This window comes from Aquarana catesbeiana, linkage group LG09, assembly GCF_042186555.1.
Source record: "Aquarana catesbeiana isolate 2022-GZ linkage group LG09, ASM4218655v1, whole genome shotgun sequence".
Lineage (NCBI taxonomy): Eukaryota > Metazoa > Chordata > Amphibia > Anura > Ranidae > Aquarana > Aquarana catesbeiana.
The window spans coordinates 273,275,347-273,290,902 of record NC_133332.1 but is presented as its reverse complement, the minus strand read 5'-3'; positions in this window follow the sequence as shown (position 1 = coordinate 273,290,902).

The window sequence follows — 15,556 nt, the reverse complement described above, 5'->3', positions numbered from 1 at the left end:
TCTCTAACGCCCTATCTTTCTAACTTTTCAGCTCTAAATTTCTGTAGCTCTATCGACTCTAAACTCTCAAGCTCTTTCATTTCTAGCTCTGTCAGCTCTAAATCTATCAATCAGCTCTATCCCTGTCTAGGGATGACTATCTGTTTTCCCTATCATTTGGAGAGATATTCTCTCTCTCTCTCTCTCTCAGGGAAAACAGATAGTAATGCCTAGACAGGGATAGAGCTGATTATAGGATAGGGATAGAGATGATAAGGATAGAGATAATAAGGATAGAGATGATAAGGATAGAGATGATAAGGATAGAGATGATAAAATAGAGCTGACATAGCTTGAGATGATAGATTTAGAGCTGACAGAGCTTGAGATGATAGAGGTTAGAGACGATAGCGTGATAGAGGTTAGAGACGATAGAGTGATAGACTTAGAGACGATAGAGTAATAGAGTTAGAGACGATAGAGTGATAGAGTTAGAGGCGATAGAGTGATAGAGTTGATAGAGTTAGAGGCGATAGAGTGATAGAGTTAGAGACAATAGAGTGATAGAGTTAGAGACGATAGAGCGAGCTAGAGACGATAGAGCGAGACAGAGACGATAGAGCGAGCTAGAGAAAATAGAGCGAGCTAGAGACGATAGAGCGAGACAGAGACGATAGAGCGAGACAGAGACGATAGAGCGAGACAGAGACGATAGAGCGAGACAGAGATAGAACGATAGTGATTAGAACTAGAGATATAGATATTGCTAAAGCTAGAGAGATAGAAATATTGATTAAGTTAGAGTGATAGAGAAAGATAAAGAGGTATAGCTGGATAAATAGAGATTAAGAAATGGAGAGGTGTCTTCCGCATTTCCCTTTCTCCCATCTTTTACCTCTATCTGTATATCTAGCTCTCTCTGCATCTCTCGATCAATCTAAATCTCTAGCTCTCCCATTATCTCTAACATCGGTATCACTAGCTAGATCTCTCTCTCTGTATATATATATATATATATATAAACTCTATCTATCTATCTATCTATCTATCTATCTATCTATCTATCTATCTATCTATCTATCTATCTATCTATCTATCTTCTTTAAACTCTATCATCATCTCTAAACTCTATCATCTCTAAACTCTATCTATATATCTATCTTCTCTATCTATCTATCTTCTCTAAACTCTATCTTCTCTAAACCCTATCTATATATCTATCTTCTCTATCTATCTATCTTCTCTAAACTCTATCTATCTATCTATCTTCTCTATCTATCTATCTTCTCTAAACTCTATCTATCTATCTTCTCTAAACTCTATCTATCTATCTATCTATCTATCTATCTATCTATCTATCTATCTATCTATCTATCTTCTCTAAACTCTATCTTTCGATCTATCTTCTCTAAACTCTATCTTCTCTAAACTCTATCTTTCTATCTATCTTCTCTAAACTCTATCTTCTCTAAACTCTATTTATCTATCTATCTTCTCTAAACTCTATCTTCTCTAAACTCTATCTTTCTATCTATCTTCTCTAAACTCTATCTTCTCTAAACTCTATCTATCTATCTATCTTCTCTAAACTCTATCTTCTCTAAACCCTATCTATCTATCTATCTATCTATCTATCTATCTATCTATCTATCTATCTATCTATCTATCTATCTATCTATCTATCTATCTATCTATCTATCTATCTATCTTCTCTAAACCCTATCTATCTATCTATCTTCTCTAAACCCTATCTATCTATCTATCTATCTTCTCTAAACCCTATCTTCTCTAAACTCTATCTTCTCTAAACTCTCTATCTATCTTCTCTAAACTCTATCTATCTATCTTCTCTAAACTCTATCTATCTATCTATCTTCTCTAAACTCTATCTATCTATCTATCTTCTCTAAACTCTATCTTTCTATCTATATTCTCTAAACTCTATCTTCTCTAAACCCTATCTATCTATCTATCTTCTCTAAACCCTATCTATCTATCTTCTCTAAACTCTATCTATCTATCTATCTATCTATCTATCTTCTCTAAACCCTATCTATCTATCTATCTTCTCTAAACCCTATCTTCTCTAAACTCTATCTTCTCTAAACTCTATCTATCTATCTATCTTCTCTAAACTCTATCTATCTATCTTCTCTAAACTCTATCTATCTATGTATCTTCTCTAAACTCTATCGATCTATCTTCTCTAAACTCTATCTATCTATCTATCTTCTCTAAACTCTATCTATCTATCTTCTCTAAACTCTATCTTTCTATCTATCTTCTCTAAACTCTATCTTCTCTAAACCCTATCTATCTATCTATCTTCTCTAAACTCTATCTATCTATCTGCTCTAAACTCTATCTATCTATCTTCTCTAAACTATCTATCTATCTTCTCTAAACTATCTATCTATCTTCTCTAAACTATCTATCTATCTATCTATCTATCTGCTCTAAACTCTATCTATCTATCTATCTATCTTCTCTAAACTCTATCTATCTATCTATCTATCTATCTATCTATCTATCTATCTATCTATCTATCTATCTATCTATCTATCTATCTATCTATCTATCTATCTATCTATCTATCTATCTTCTCTAAACTCTATCTATCTATCTATCTACTCTAAACTCTATCTATCTATCTATCTATCTTCTCTATCTATCTATCTTCTCTAAACTCTATCTATCTATCTATCTTCTCTAAACTCTATCTATCTATCTATCTTCTCTAAACCCTATCTATCTATCTTCTCTAAACCCTATCTATCTATCTATCTACTCTGAACTCTATCTATCTATCTTCTCTAAACTCTATCTTCTCTAAACTCTATCTTTCTATCTATCTTCTCTAAACTCTATCTTCTCTAAACTCTATCTATCTATCTATCTATCTATCTATCTATCTATCTATCTATCTATCTACTCTGAACTCTATCTATCTATCTTCTCTAAACTCTACCTTCTCTAAACTCTATCTATCTATCTATCTATCTATCTTCTCTAAACTCTATCTATCTATCTGCTCTAAACTCTATCTATCTATCTTCTCTAAACTCTATCTATCTATCTATCTTCTCTAAACCCTATCTATCTATCTATCTATCTTCTCTAAACCCTATCTTCTCTAAACTCTATCTTCTCTAAACTCTCTATCTATCTTCTCTAAACTCTATCTATCTATCTTCTCTAAACTCTATCTATCTATCTATCTTCTCTAAACTCTATCTATCTATCTATCTTCTCTAAACTCTATCTTTCTATCTATATTCTCTAAACTCTATCTTCTCTAAACCCTATCTATCTATCTATCTTCTCTAAACTCTATCTATCTTCTCTAAACCCTATCTATCTATCTTCTCTAAACTCTATCTATCTATCTATCTATCTATCTTCTCTAAACCCTATCTATCTATCTATCTTCTCTAAACCCTATCTTTTCTAAACTCTATCTTCTCTAAACTCTATCTATCTATCTATCTATCTTCTCTAAACTCTATCTATCTATCTTCTCTAAACTCTATCTATCTATGTATCTTCTCTAAACTCTATCGATCTATCTTCTCTAAACTCTATCTATCTATCTATCTTCTCTAAACTCTATCTATCTATCTTCTCTAAACTCTATCTTTCTATCTATCTTCTCTAAACTCTATCTATCTATCTGCTCTAAACTCTATCTATCTATCTTCTCTAAACTATCTATCTATCTTCTCTAAACTATCTATCTATCTTCTCTAAACTATCTATCTATCTATCTATCTATCTGCTCTAAACTCTATCTATCTATCTATCTATCTATCTATCTATCTATCTATCTATCTATCTATCTATCTATCTATCTATCTATCTATCTATCTATCTATCTATCTTCTCTAAACTCTATCTATCTATCTATCTACTCTAAACTCTATCTATCTATCTATCTATCTTCTCTATCTATCTATCTTCTCTAAACTCTATCTATCTATCTATCTTCTCTAAACTCTATCTATCTATCTATCTTCTCTAAACCCTATCTATCTATCTTCTCTAAACCCTATCTATCTATCTATCTACTCTGAACTCTATCTATCTATCTTCTCTAAACTCTATCTTCTCTAAACTCTATCTTTCTATCTATCTTCTCTAAACTCTATCTTCTCTAAACTCTATCTATCTATCTATCTATCTATCTATCTATCTATCTATCTATCTATCTATCTATCTATCTACTCTGAACTCTATCTATCTATCTTCTCTAAACTCTACCTTCTCTAAACTCTATCTATCTATCTATCTATCTATCTATCTTCTCTAAACTCTATCTATCTATCTGCTCTAAACTCTATCTATCTATCTTCTCTAAACTCTATCTATCTATCTATCTTCTCTAAACTCTATCTATCTATCTATCTTCTCTAAACTCTATCTATCTATCTTCTCTAAACTCTATCTATCTATCTTCTCTATACTCTATCTATCTTCTCTAAACTCTATCTATCTATCTTCTCTAAACTCTATCTTCTCTAAACTCTATCTATCTATCTTCTCTAAACTTTATCTATCTATTTTCTCTAAACTATATCTTCTCTAAACTCTATCTATCTTCTCTAAACTCTATCATCTCTAAACTCTATCATCTCTAAACTCTATCATCTCTAAACTCTATCTATCTTCTCTAAACTCTATCTTTCTATCTATCTTCTCTAAACTCTATCTATCTATCTATCTTCTCTAAACTCTATCTATCTATCTATCTATCTATCTATCTATCTATCTATCTATCTATCTATCTTCTCTAAACCCTATCTATCTATCTATCTGCTCTAAACTCTATCTATCTATCTTCTCTAAACTATCTATCTATCTTCTCTAAACTATCTATCTATCTTCTCTAAACTATCTATCTATCTATCTATCTATCTGCTCTAAACTCTATCTATCTATCTATCTATCTATCTATCTATCTATCTATCTATCTATCTATCTATCTATCTATCTATCTTCTCTAAACTCTATCTATCTATCTATCTACTCTAAACTCTATCTATCTATCTATCTATCTTCTCTATCTATCTATCTTCTCTAAACTCTATCTATCTATCTATCTTCTCTAAACTCTATCTATCTTCTCTAAACTCTATCTAGAGGTTCTCTACACCCTATCTATCTATTTTCTCTAAACTCTAACTTCTCTAAACTCTATCTATCTATCTTCTCTAAACTCTATCTATCTATCTTCTCTAAACTCTATCTATCTATCTTCTCTAAACTCTATCTATCTATCTATCTTCTCTAAACCCTAGCTATCTATCTATCTATCTTCTCTAAACCCTATCTATCTATCTATCTTCTCTAAACCCTATCTATCTATCTATCTTCTCTAAACCCTATCTATCTATCTATCTTCTCTAAACTCTATCTATCTATCTATCTATCTATCTATCTATCTATCTATCTATCTATCTTCTCTAAACCCTATCTATCTATCTATCTGCTCTAAACTCTATCTATCTATCTTCTCTAAACTATCTATCTATCTTCTCTAAACTATCTATCTATCTTCTCTAAACTATCTATCTATCTATCTATCTATCTGCTCTAAACTCTATCTATCTATCTATCTATCTATCTATCTATCTATCTATCTATCTATCTATCTATCTATCTTCTCTAAACTCTATCTATCTATCTATCTACTCTAAACTCTATCTATCTATCTATCTATCTTCTCTATCTATCTATCTTCTCTAAACTCTATCTATCTATCTATCTTCTCTAAACTCTATCTATCTATCTATCTTCTCTAAACCCTATCTATCTATCTTCTCTAAACCCTATCTATCTATCAATCTACTCTGAACTCTATCTATCTATCTTCTCTAAACTCTATCTTCTCTAAACTCTATCTTTCTATCTATCTTCTCTAAACTCTATCTTCTCTAAACTCTATCTATCTATCTATCTATCTATCTATCTATCTATCTATCTACTCTGAACTCTATCTATCTATCTTCTCTAAACTCTACCTTCTCTAAACTCTATCTATCTATCTATCTATCTATCTTCTCTAAACTCTATCTATCTATCTGCTCTAAACTCTATCTATCTATCTTCTCTAAACTCTATCTATCTATCTATCTTCTCTAAACTCTATCTATCTATCTATCTTCTCTAAACTCTATCTATCTATCTTCTCTAAACTCTATCTATCTATCTTCTCTATACTCTATCTATCTTCTCTAAACTCTATCTATCTTCTCTAAACTCTATCTTCTCTAAACTCTATCTATCTATCTTCTCTAAACTTTATCTATCTATTTTCTCTAAACTATATCTTCTCTAAACTCTATCTATCTTCTCTAAACTCTATCATCTCTAAACTCTATCATCTCTAAACTCTATCATCTCTAAACTCTATCTATCTTCTCTAAACTCTATCTTTCTATCTATCTTCTCTAAACTCTATCTATCTATCTATCTTCTCTAAACTCTATCTATCTATCTATCTATCTATCTATCTATCTATCTATCTATCTATCTATCTATCTATCTATCTATCTATCTATCTATCTATCTATCTATCTATCTTCTCTAAACTCTATCTATCTTCTCTAAACTCTATCTAGAGGTTCTCTACACCCTATCTATCTATTTTCTCTAAACTCTAACTTCTCTAAACTCTATCTATCTATCTTCTCTAAACTCTATCTATCTATCTTCTCTAAACTCTATCTATCTATCTTCTCTAAACTCTATCTATCTATCTATCTTCTCTAAACCCTAGCTATCTATCTATCTATCTTCTCTAAACCCTATCTATCTATCTATCTTCTCTAAACCCTATCTATCTATCTATCTTCTCTAAACCCTATCTATCTATCTATCTTCTCTAAACTCTATCTTCTCTAAACTCTATCTATCTATCTTCTCTAAACTCTATCTATCTATCTTCTCTAAACTCTATCTATCTATCTTCTCTAAACTCTATCTTTCTATCTATCTTCTCTAAACTCTATCTTCTCTAAACTCTATCTATATATCTATCTATCTATCTATCTATCTATCTATCTTCTCTAAACTCTATCTATCTATCTTCTCTAAACTCTATCTATCTTCTCTAAACTATATCTAGAGGTTCTCTAAACCCTATCTATCTATTTTCTCTAAACTCTATCTTCTCTAAACTCTATCTATCTTCTCTAAACTCTATCTATCTATCTATCTATCTTCTCTAAACTCTATCTATCTATCTATCTATCTTCTCTAAACTCTATCTATCTATCTATCTTCTCTAAACCCTATCTATCTATCTATCTATCTTCTCTAAACCCTATCTATCTATCTATCTTCTCTAAACCCTATCTATCTATCTATCTTCTCTAAACCCTATCTATCTATCTATCTTCTCTAAACTCTATCTTCTCTAAACCCTATCTATCTATCTTCTCTAAACTCTATCTATCTATCTATCTATCTTCTCTAAACCCTATCTATCTATCTATCTTCTCTAAACCCTATCTTCTCTAAACTCTATCTTCTCTAAACTCTATCTATCTATCTTCTCTAAACTCTATCTATCTATCTGTCTTCTCTAAACTCTATCTATCTATCTATCTTCTCTAAACTCTATCTTTCTATCTATCTTCTCTAAACTCTATCTTTCTATCTATCTTCTCTAAACTCTATCTTTCTATCTATCTTCTCTAAACTCTATCTATCTTCTCTAAACTATCTATCTATCTTCTCTAAACTATCTATCTATCTTCTCTAAACTATCTATCTATCTTCTCTAAACTATCTATCTATCTTCTCTAAACTATCTATCTTCTCTAAACTATCTATCTATCTTCTCTAAACTATCTATCTTCTCTAAACTATCTATCTATCTTCTCTAAACTATCTATCTATCTTCTCTAAACTATCTATCTATCTATCTATCTATCTATCTATCTATCTATCTATCTATCTATCTATCTATCTTCTCTAAACTCTATCTATCTTCTCTAAACTATCTATCTATCTTCTCTAAACTATCTATCTATCTTCTCTAAACTATCTATCTATCTATCTATCTATCTATCTATCTATCTATCTATCTATCTATCTATCTATCTATCTATCTATCTATCTATCTATCTATCTTCTCTAAACTCTATCTATCTTCTCTAAACTATCTATCTATCTTCTCTAAACTATCTATCTATCTATCTATCTATCTATCTATCTATCTTCTCTAAACTCTATCTATCTTCTCTAAACTCTATCTATCTTCTCTAAACTCTATCTATCTATCTATCTATCTTCTCTAAACTCTATCTATCTATCTATCTATCTATCTTCTCTAAACTATCTATCTATCTTCTCTAAACTATCTATCTATCTTCTCTAAACTATCTATCTATCTATCTATCTATCTATCTGCTCTAAACTCTATCTATCTATCTATCTATCTTCTCTAAACTCTATCTATCTATCTATCTTCTCTAAACTCTATCTATCTATCTATCTTCTCTAAACTCTATCTTTCTATCTATCTTCTCTAAACTCTATCTATCTATCTATCTTCTCTAAACTCTATCTATCTATCTATCTATCTTCTCTAAACTCTATCTTCTCTAAACTCTATCTATCTATCTATCTATCTTCTCTAAACTCTATCTATCTATCTATCTATCTATCTATCTATCTATCTATCTATCTATCTATCTATCTATCTATCTATCTATCTATCTATCTATCTATCTATCTATCTATCTATCTATCTATCTATCTATCTATCTATCTATCTTCTCTAAACTCTATTTATCTATCTATCTTCTCTAAACTCTATTTATCTATCTATCTTCTCTAAACTCTATCTATCTATCTATCTATCTATCTTCTCTAAACTCTATCTATCTATCTATCTATCTATCTATCTATCTATCTATCTATCTATCTATCTATCTTCTCTAAACTCTATCTATCTATCTATCTATCTATCTATCTTCTCTAAACTCACTCTATCTATCTATCTATCTATCTATCTATCTATCTATCTTCTCTAAACTCACTCTATCTATCTATCATCTCTAAACTCTATCATCTCTAAACTCTATCATCTCTAAACTCTATTTATCTATCTATCTAATCTATCTATCTATCTATCTTCTCTATCTATCTATCTTCTCTAAACTCTATCTATCTATCTATCTATCTATCTATCTATCTATCTATCTATCTATCTATCTATCTATCTTCTCTAAACTCTATTTATCTATCTATCTTCTCTAAACTCTATCTATCTATCTATCTATCTATCTATCTATCTATCTATCTATCTATCTATCTATCTATCTATCTATCTATCTATCTATCTATCTATCTTTTCTAAACTCTATCTATCTATCTATCTATCTTCTCTAAACTCACTCTATCTATCTATCTATCTTCTCTAAACTCACTCTATCTATCTATCTATCTATCTATCTATCTATCTATCTATCTATCTATTTATCTATCTTTCTTCTCTAAACTCACTCTATCTATCTATCATCTCTAAACTCTATCATCTCTAAACTCTATCATCTCTAAACTCTATCATCTCTAAACTCTATCATCTCTAAACTCTATCATCTCTAAACTCTATCATCTCTAAACTCTATCATCTCTAAACTCTATCATCTCAAGCTCTTTCATTTCTAGCTTTGTCATCTCTAGCTCTATCAGCTTTAGCTTTGTCTAGGCATGAGCTGCGAGTTCGAGTCATGTTTGGTGTGTTGGCGGCAAAGTCGAATTCCACGGAAAAAAATCTATGGGAGAAATCAAAAGTGCTAATTTTAAAGGGTTATATGCAAGTCATTATCATAAATAGTGTTTGGGGAAAAAAAAAGGTTCAAAAACGTGTTTTTTACACATAAAAGTTAATTGATAAAAACGGCATGGGAATTCCCCAAAGGGGAACCCCGAACCAAATTTAAAATAAATGACGTAGGGGTCCCCCTAAATTCCATACCAGGCCTTTCAGGTCTGGTATGGATTTTAAGGGGAACCCCGCGCCAAAATTAAAAAAAAAACTGCCATGGGGTACCCCCAAAAATCCACACTAGGCCCTTATACGAGCACGCAACCTGGCAGGCCGCAGTAAAAGAGGGAGGATGATAGAGCAGCCCCCCTCCTGAACCGTACAAGGCAACATGCCTTCAACATTGGGAGGGTACATTGGGGTAGCCCCCCCAAAAGACCTTGTCCCTATGTTGATGAAGACAACGTGGGGACAAGGTGGTTGGCGAGGTCTGCGGGCGGGGGGGGCTGATAGGAATCTGGAAGCCCCCTTTAACAAGGGGACAAGGACCAACATATCCCGGCACTCATGTGTGAAATGGTAAGGGGTACAAAATTACCCCTACCATTTCACTAAAAAAACTGTCAAAAATGTTAAACATGACAAGAGACAGTTTTTGACAATTCCTTTATTTAAATGCTTCTTCTTTCTTCCTTCATCGGTGTTCCCGTCCAGCATGACAGAGCTAGAGCTGATAGAGTTACAGATGCAAGAGATCATAAGTAAGATCATCTCGAGATATTCGAGCCAGAGATGATCGAACTAGAGATAGAGATGATGATGGTAGAGCTACAGATGATAGAGCCAGAGATGATAAGGATAGCGATGATAGCGTTAGAAATGATGGCGCTATAGATGACAGAGCTAGAGAAGATAGAGCTAGAGATGACAGAACTATGGATGATAGTGGATGATGAAGCTATTAAAGGATAGCACAAAAACAATAGAGATGATATTGTTGGATAGAGATAGATTAAAAGAAAGAGAGAGCTATCTCTATCCGTCTTAATCTCTCTAGCTCTTATATCTAAATCTATCTCTCTATCTACAAGAGATAAGGAAAAGAGATCGAAAATTAGAGACAAACTCTATCCAGCTCTATCTGTCTATGTTGAATTAGCTCTGATATCTCAGAGCTAATTCGACATAGAGCTGGATAGAGATTGTCTCTAATTCGCTATGTCGAATTAGCTCTGATATCTCAGAGCTAATTCAACATAGAGCTGGATAGAGATTTTCTCTAATTTTCTATCTATCTGTCTATCTCAATCCAGCTCTATGTCGATGTCTATATAAAATCTTATCCAGCGCTAGGAACAGCGATAGTGATAGATCTAGAAATATAGATATCGATAAAGAGAAGAAAGAGATTAAGTTAGAGCGAAAGATAAGAGATATAGCTAGACAAATAGAGAGTAAGAAATGGAGAGCTATCTTTGTATTTCCCTTTTCCCAGCTCTATGTGTATATCTAGCTAGAGCTGATAGAACTATGGATGACATAGCTATGGAGGATAGCGCTAGAGACTAAAGAGATAATAGAAAGTCTATAGCTCTCTCTCGATATATATATATCCTGCTTAGCTAAATTTATCTCTCTATTTCTATTTTTCTATGTCGATATTGCTCTATAGAGATATCTGACTATATGACTTGGAGAGAGATAAGAGAGTGAGAGAGATATAGCGATAGTGTTAGATCAGGAGATATACATAATTGCTAAAGCCATAAAGAAATGGAGATAGAGAGATATAGATTAAGTTAGAGCGATAGAGAAATATAGAGAGATATCGCTATAGACACATAGAGAGTAAGATATTAAAAGCTATCTCCATTCTTTTTCCTCTATCTGTATCTCTAACTCTTTATATCTCTAGCTCCTTGTGTCTTCTGCTATTTATATATCTCTATCTCGCTTTTTATTCTAACCTTCCAGCTCTCTATTTTTATCCCTCATTATCTATACAGAGATGATAGAGCTAGAGATTATACGGATATCTCCAGCTATATCATCTCTATCAGATCGATCACCTATATCAGATAGATCATTGCTCAGGATAGGCACTGCAAGTTCGGGCATTAAAGGATCTATCACGACAGGTTACTCAGGAAAGGAACTACAATTCCCAGCATTGCAGGATCTATCATAAGCACTACAAGTCCCAGCATTGCAGGATGTTTCATAGGCACTACAAGTCGCAGCATTGCAGGATATATTACCACAAGTATCTGGATAAGGCCCTACAAGTCCAAGTATTGCAAGATCTATCACCACAGGTTGCTCTGGATAGGCACTACAAGTCCCAGCATTGCAGGATCTATCACATGCATTACAAGTCCCAGCATTGCAGGATCTATCATAGGCACTACAAGTCCCAGCATTGCAGGCTCTATCACCACAGTTTGATGAGAATAGGCACTACATATCCTACCATTGCAAGATCTATCAACACAGGTTGCTCAGGATAGGCACTACAAGACTCTGCATTTCAGCATCTATCAAAGGCACTACAAGTCCCAGTATTGCAGGGTCTATCACCACTTGTTGCTCTGAGTAGGCACTACAAGACCCAGCATTGCAGGATATATCACCACAGGTATCTGGATAAGGCCATACAAGTCCCAGCATTGCCGGATCTATTATAGGCACTACAAGTCCCTGCATTGCCGGATCTATCATAGGCACTACAAGTCCCAGCATTGCCGGATCTATCATAGGCACTACAAGTCCCAGCATTGCGGATCTATCAATGGCACTACAAGTCCCAGCATTGCAGGATGTATCATAGGCACTACAAGTCCCAGCATTGCAGGATCTATCACCACAGGTTGCTCTGGATAGGCACTGCAAATCCCAGCATTGCCGGATCTATCATAGGCACTACAAGTTTCAGCAATGCAGGATCTATCACCACAGGTTGCTCTGGATAGGCACTGCAAATCCCAGCATTGCCGGATCTATCATAGGCACTACAAGTCATAGCATTGAAGGATATATCAACACAGGTTGCTCAGGATAGGCACTACAAGTCCCAGCATTGTATGATATATCATAGGCAATACAAGTCTCAGCATTGCAGGATTTAATCACCAAAGATTGCTCAGGATAGGCACTACAAGTCCCAGCATTGCAGGATCTATCATAGGCACTACAAGTCAAGGCATTGAAGGATATATCAACACAGGTTGCTCAAGATAAGCACTACAAGACCCTGCATTGCAGAATCTATCACTACAGGTTGCTCAGGATAGGCACTACAAGTCCCAGTATTGCAGCATCTATCATAGGCAATACAAGTCCCAGCATTGAATAATATATCACATGCATTACAAGTCTCACCATTGCAGGATCTATCACCACAGGTTGCTCTCGAAAGGCACTACAAGTCCCAGCATTTCAGGATCTATCATACACTAGCATTGAATGATCTATCACATGCACTACAAGTCCCAGCATTGCAAGATCTATCAACACAGGTTGCTCTATATAGGCACTAAAAGTCTCAGCATTGCAGGATCTATCATAGGCACTACAAGTCAAGGCATTGAATGATCTATCACATGCATTACAAGTCTCAGCATTGCAGGATCTATCACCACAGGTTGCTCTCGAAAGGCACTACAAGTCCCAGCATTTCAGGATCTATCATACACTACAGGTCATAGCACTGAAGGATATATCAACACAGGTTTCTCAGGATAGGCACTACAAGACTCTGCATTTCAGCATCTATCAAAGGCACTACAAGTCCCTGTATTGCAGGGTCTATCACCAATTGTTGCTCTGAGTAGGCACTACAAGTCCCAGCATTGCATGATCTATCACCACAGGTTGCTCTGGAAGGGCACTACAAGTCCCAGCATTGCAGGATCTGTCATAGGCACTACAAGTCCCAGCATTGCCGGATCTATAATAGGCACTACAAGTCAAAGCATTGAAGGATATATCAACACAGGTTGATCAGGATAGGCACTACAAGTCCAAGCATTGCAGGATCTATCATAGGCAGTACAAGTACCAGAATTGCATGGTCTATCAAAAGAGGTTGCTCAGGATAGTCACTACAAGTCCCAGCATTGAAGGATCACCCACCACAGGTTGATCAGGATAGGCACTACAAGTCCCAGCATTGCAGGATCCATCACCACAGGTTGATCAGGATAGGCACTACAAGTCCCAGCATTGCAGGATCCATCACCACAGGTTGCTCTGGATAGGCACTGCAAGTCCCAGTACTGCAGGATATCAACACAGGTTGCTCAGGATATTCACTACAAGTCCCAGCATTGGAGTTTCTATCACCACATGTTGCTCAGGACAGGCACTACAAGTCCCAGCATTGCAGGATCCATCACCACAGGTTGATCAGGATAGGCACTACAAGTCCCAGCATTGCAGGATCTATCACCACAGGTTGCTCTGGATAGGCACTACAAGTCCCAGCATTGCAGGATCTATCATAGGCACTACAAGTCCCAGCATTGCAGGATCTATCATAGGCACTACAAGTCCCAGCATTGAATGATCTATCACATGCATTACAAGTCTCAGCATTGCAGGATCTATCATAGGCACTACAAGACCCAGCATTGCAGGATATATCAACACATGTTGCTCTGGATAGGCACTACAACTCCCAGCATTGCAGGATCTATCATAGGCACTACAAGTCCCAGCATTGCAGGCTCTATCACCACAGGTTGATGAGAATAGGCACTACAAGTCCTACCATTGCAAGATCTTTCAACACAGGTTGCTCAGGATAGGCACTACAAGTCCCAGCATTGCAGCATCTATCATAGGCACTACAAGTCATAACATTGCAGGATCTATCACCACAGGTTGCTCTGGATAGGCACTACAAGTCCCAGCATTGCAGGATCTATCATAGGCACTACAAGTCCACGCATTGCATTATCTATCATAGACACTACAAGTCCCAGAATTGCAGGATCTGAAGGATATATCAACACAGGTTGCTCAGGATAGGGACTAAAAGACTCTGCATTTCAGCATCTATCAAAGGCACTACAAGTCCCAGTATTGTAGGGTCTATCACCACTTGTTGCTCTGGATAGGCACTACAAGTCCCAGCATTGCAGGATCTATCACCACAGGTTGCTCTGGAAGGGCACTATAAGTCCCAGCATTGCAGGATCTATCATAGGCACTACAAGTCCCAGCATTGCCAGATCTATCATAGGCACTACAAGTCAAGGCATTGAAGGATATATCAACACAGGTTGCTCAAGATAAGCACTACAAGACCCTGCATTGCAGAATCTATCACTACAGGTTGCTCAGGATAGGCACTACAAGTCCCAGTATTGCAGCATCTATCATAGGCAATACAAGTCTCAGCATTGCAGGATCTATCACCACAGGTTGCTCTCGAAAGGCACTACAAGTCCCAGCATTTCAGGATCTATCATAGGCACTACAGGTCATAGCACTGAAGGATATATCAACACAGGTTTCTCAGGATAGGCACTACAAGACTCTGCATTTCAGCATCTATCAAAGGCACTACAAGTCCCAGTATTGCAGGGTCTATCACCACTTGTTGCTCTGAGTAGGCACTACAAGTTCCAGCATTGCAGGATCTATCACCACAGGTTGCTCTGGAAGGGCACTACAAGTCCCAGCATTGCCGGATCTATAATAGGCACTACAAGTCAAAGCATTGAAGGATATATCAACACAGGTTGCTCAGGATAGGCACTACAAGTCCCAGTATTGCAGGATCTATCATAGGCACTACAA